Source organism: Callospermophilus lateralis, unplaced genomic scaffold (assembly GCF_048772815.1).
Source record: "Callospermophilus lateralis isolate mCalLat2 unplaced genomic scaffold, mCalLat2.hap1 Scaffold_1600, whole genome shotgun sequence".
Lineage (NCBI taxonomy): Eukaryota > Metazoa > Chordata > Mammalia > Rodentia > Sciuridae > Callospermophilus > Callospermophilus lateralis.
In genome coordinates this window covers 198,250-203,536 of record NW_027512700.1, presented here as the reverse complement: position 1 = coordinate 203,536, position 5,287 = coordinate 198,250, and the positions used below count along the sequence as shown (strand labels likewise).

At 44.4% G+C, this 5,287-nt stretch overlaps 1 pseudogene; it reads left to right on the top strand.

Moving 5' to 3' along the window:
- The first annotated feature begins 479 nt into the window (after nucleotides 1-479).
- Nucleotides 480-2,667, top strand: LOC143387603 (zinc finger protein 511-like; annotated as a pseudogene).
- Nucleotides 2,668-5,287: the final 2,620 nt, after the last annotated feature.

Sequence of the window (5,287 nt, the reverse complement as noted above, 5' to 3'; positions counted from 1 at the left end):
CCTCCGACTTTCGTCCCCCTGCGAGGCGGTGGGCTCGGGTGGCAGCACCGCCTGGGACCTCCCCCCCCCCCCCCCCCCCCCCCCCCCCCCCCCCCGTTACCTGTGGTGAACGGTGGAGGAGCCGGGAGAGGCAGAGCCCGCAGGACACAGGCAGGGCCGCCGGGCAGAGTTCGGGAAGCCCCCGTAGTGCGGCCAGGGGAGGCAGGTCACAGTGGACCGCCAACTTCCCCGTCCACTGGCCCAGCTGCAGGGCCGTTCCGGGGCCGGGGAGAGGCGGCCGCATCCTGCCGGTGCAGGCGGGCGGAGAATGCGGCCTGAGGGGCAGGGGCAGAGGTAGGGGCAGGGGCAGAAGCTGCACGAACCAGCTAAGCGCCGACTCACCACCGCCGCCACCGTAGCCGCCGCGCTGGCGGGCCGCCACAGGAAGCGCAGCTACGTCACGTCCGGCTCGACGGGCTGCGGCGCCGCCGCGAAGGGTGATGCTGCTGCCCGTCGCGCCGCGCGCCCGCCTGGCCCGCACTCCCGGGGCGGCCAGCACCTGCCAGTGGAGAGGGACCCCGCGGCCCAGGCGGCGCCCTTCCGCTTTGTGGCACGTCCAGTGCGCCTCCCGCGGGAGCACGAGCTCTTCGAGGTGCAGGGGCGCAGGGGCGCAGGGGCGGGGCCTGACGCTGGGGCGGGCCCCGGCCTTAACCTCGGCGCTTGTCTCCTGTAGGACCGGGACGTGCAGAGGCATCTCTACCTGCAGGATGTGCTCACGCAGATGGCCGAGGAGCCGGAGAGATCCAGGTGAGCGACACCGCCCGCGCCCGTTCCCCCGCACCGCCTCATGCAGCTGAGGGCTCAGATCCCTCCACAGAGACCCTCCGGTGCAAGCGTTGGCACGTCTACTCCGCCTGTGGCCTGTTAGGGAAATTTCATTTTTTAATAAGTAAGGCTTGGAGTGTGGCGCGGTGGCGCACTCCTCGAATCCCAGCGTTCAAGGCCAGCCTGGGTCCTGTAGCAAGACCCTGTCTCACTATAAAAATGAAAAGGGCTAGGGTTGTATGTATCTCAGTGGTAGAGCACCCCTGAGTTCAGTTCCCAGTTCCAAAAGAACCTCAGGAGCTTTATTGGGCCTCTTACTCTGGATGAAAAGTCACACTGGGGTTTCTGCTTCAGCAAAGTGTGCCTCCTCCGTTGAGATTAGCCTCCTTTCCCAGGGTGCCTGAGTTCACCTGTCAGGTCCCCAGCTGCTGCCAGGTGTTCGCTGCCCTGGAGGACTACCAGCACCATTACAACATGCTACACGGGAATGCCTGCTCCCTCTGCAGCCCCGCCTTCCCCTCCGGACACCTGCTGGATGCCCACATTCTGGAGTGGCATGACTCCCTCTTCCAGATCCTGGCGGAGAGGCAGGACATGGTGGGTAATTAATCAGGCTGGGCACACGTTGTGCTAGGGACTTGGATCAGGGAGGTGACACCCTATCTTTTGCAGTACCAGTGCTTGATTGAAGGTTGCCCAGAGAAGTTTAAGACCAGCCAAGACCAGAAGGATCACATGGTGAGGTTCCACCTGTACCCCGCGGATTTCCAGTTTGATAAGCCCAAGACAAGCAGAGGGTACGTGAGGAGTAGGGTTGTTGGCGGCCCCTGGTCTTAGGAGATGTGAGAGCAGCTTGAATGGGTGGAGGCTTTTTTTGTTTGTATATACCTGCAGGTAGCTGACATTCTGACCATGGGGATCAGTACTCAAAGGTGTTACACAAATAGGGTAGTCTCCCCGCAAAGGGAAATCGCAGAGGAGTTCCTGGCCAGGAGTAGCGAAACAGGGATGTAGGAATGGCAGGCACTCCTTTCCCATACTTGCACCTGGGCTGAATCCCACATGCCCTAGTTTTCAGAGTTAGGAAGCTGCCAGCAGGGGCCTATGGAGTTCATCCAAAGCCATGAGCATCCTCTCCCTTGGTAGGCTTATACCATGTGGCACCATAAAAACAGTATATTTGAAAGACAGAGTATGATCATATTTAAATATATAAAATACAGGGCATATTATGTGAACTGTGACCTTGCCATAAGCATTCACCCCTTTTTTTTTTTGATAGCCTGGAAATTGCACTGTAAAATTAGGCTATGCCAACAGAGTAAGAATATCTTTGCAAGAAAAAAAGAGTCCTTTGCTTGAAAGTTTATTTCTGGGGAAAGCCAGGGCTGTGGGAGTTATGCTGAGCCGTTGCTGACACTCTGTCTTCTGCAACCCAGCCATTCGGGGGTCTGATGCTGACCTTTCAACTGCAGCCCTCAGGGATGAAGGGGATGCAATGGAAGTCTGCTCTGAGCCTGCAGCAGCACACCTAGCACCTGTAGGTGAGAAGCGGACCTACATCCACAGGTCAGTGTGGACATCTTCTTGAGACAGTAACACTGGGCAAGTGTTGGCCTCATGAGGTTGAAAACCAGAACATTCTGGTGTGTTATGAGATAGGTTAGGTAAATTCAGGGCTAGTCGAACTTGTGTTTCCCATTTTTTCACAGATATCCTTCAGTGATTCGCGTCCCTGTGTACAGAGCTGAGCAGGGACCTGATCCAGAGTCTAAGCTGATAAAAGGCAGAGACAAAATGATGGCAGAGATGTCAAGCTTTTCATCCTGCTTTGAGTTACCCATTGGGCATCTGCAGGCCTAATTGGAGGGTCAGTGTTTTAGCAAAAGCAGCTTCTAATTCTCTGTTAAAATTTCTCCCTAGAAAAAAATAAAAATATCATATTACATATTTAAGAATTTCCTTATTGACTAAGAGATCACTCAGTGTAAAAGGTATTTATTACAACTTAAGCAGTTCCAAAGAACAAAACACAGATTGCTAATTGTACAGAGATTGAACACAATTTGAAATTGTGCATATTCTAGAAAATAAAATTTTCTTTGTAAAGGTGACCAAACTTCAATATATTATGCAGAACATTCAAAATTCAGTATTTTGAAATATTTAGTTAGAAATTAATTGAAACATCGAGGCATAACTAAATGTCCATTCATGCTTTTTTTTTTACTTCTTAAATACTTTAATGTAGCAAAGTAGTAACATAAAATTTCAATGTACAAACAGTTGCATTGGCAAACAGAGTTTTTTAAAAATTTACTTTCTTAAAATTAAAACATTATGTTTGAATTATTTGAGCAAGATAATAAAAATAAGTTGGTAGATATTGATTAAATAATCTGATTTTCGGTGTTCCCTACAGCAGAATGCATTCTTTGGTCTATCAAAATTCAACTGTTTTATCAGAAGAGTACTTATTATTCTTTAAAAAATGAAATTCACATTGTATTGTGCTTATGGTGTAATAACATTGCTGTATTTTTTTAACAAGTTACCATTTGCCTGTGAGCTAAAAACAAATTTAAATGATTTTAAGTAACTCTTTCATTATAAAGTACTTTGTATGAATGGAAAGCTCAATGCAAATAGATTATAAGGAACACACAAAATTCATGGGGAAATGAATGGTAAACATGAGCAAGTCCTAGTGGATTTTGAATATCTGTCTATGCTCACTGTAAACCTTTGTTGACCTTATATAAATGACTCATTTCACAATCCATTGATAAAATATCACTCCTTCTCTGTAGGTTGTTTTAAAAATCTGGATAGTAATACAGTGCAATGACTATGCTTCCTCATTGCTATTCATGCCTTTAAGAAACCCACTAACTGAGAGAGCTAAAGTGCCTGCTAAAATCTTTCCCAAAGATTGTTTGGTTTTAAACTGCATTTAATGCTGAAGAGAAACATATTCCATGTCCAGGGAAATCATTCTGGTGATGAAGCCTTTTGAAGCTTAAAAGAGTGCCTGCCTACCTTCCAGAATTAGACTGCGTGGAGGTAATTGAGCCCAATGGCAGTTTTATCCCCAGTGAAATTACTTTCACTGCACAGAGTATAAGGTATCTGAAGATTTATCTGACACTCTTGATACCTCAGCAGTGACACTGATGTTGAATGACACATTTGGCATAAGGGAAGGATCATTTCTCTCTAGAATGCTCTATATTTGTTAATTAAATGATCACTGCAGGATGCATCCTCTTCATGAATATAAATTACTAGCCCAGCAAAGGGCTCAGGTTTGTACGCCATCTTTTATTATGAAGGATTTTCAAGGATGCAATGAACCCATTTTACATTGCTAGTTGACATATATTTAGGGATTGCTTTATCCTGCACTGAACATTGTCCATAAGTAACTGTTATATTCAGGATGTAGCTCAGTAAATATAACAGCTCTTATCCTCAGTTGTGGAAGTTTATTTATTTTTTCTTAACTAGGCATGTATTGCCAGAAGAATTCTGCATACCCATGCAGTTTGGTAACAGGCTACAATACTTACCTCTATTTCTTTCAATGCTCTATTGACAATTGCTGACATGCTATATGCTTAAATTTGGCCATCATTGATTTTTATTTCCACTTTGGCACTATTATTCGAACTCAATGAGATTTCTAAGTAACAGAGTATACGCTGGTAGCTGTGTTTCTCACTGGAATATAAACTCCTTGAGGGCAGAGATTTTTAATCTAATTCACTCATGATATATGGTTCAAATAGTGTCTGGTACATAACGGGTGCTTAGTACATATTTTGGGGTGGACTAAATTGATGATATTGATGAGCAAAAGGAAAGAAGTAAATTTACAATAATATCTTCATTGAAATAACATAAAATGATGGACTCATCCTAAACTATATATTATAAGTGGTGTAACAAATATAGAATAAATTGAACAGAAATACAAATAACTGGGGGAAATGTAATAAATTTCTCACTTTAATGGAGATTTGATTTCCTTTATTCCACTTATTTCTTTGAGCAACTCTCTTAGGTAACCTTCCCACTTGGTAATCATATTTCTGTTTTTATTTAATCTGAATTCTAGACCCCCAACAAGTTGGCCTTTATGTTTTTCTGCTATATTATCAGGGTCACATTTTCTAGGGTTCCAATTTTTTACTATATAATTAATCTAATATATAATACTTGGAATTATTAATTTTTAAAATTGTTCTTATTGATTTTAGGTGTAAGAAATTTATATACTGATTATTGTAATTGTTTTTCCTAAACAGGCAATAAAGTGTCTTACTCTAAAAAAAATCAGAATTTTTTGATACTTTATTCCATCATTTAGAAATTATCATTTCCAAATGGGGTCAATACTTATTGTTCTAACTTCTGACAAGGAATTGTTTAAATAACACTTTGTGATACAACGTGTAAAATAATATTTGCTTTATAACTTTCT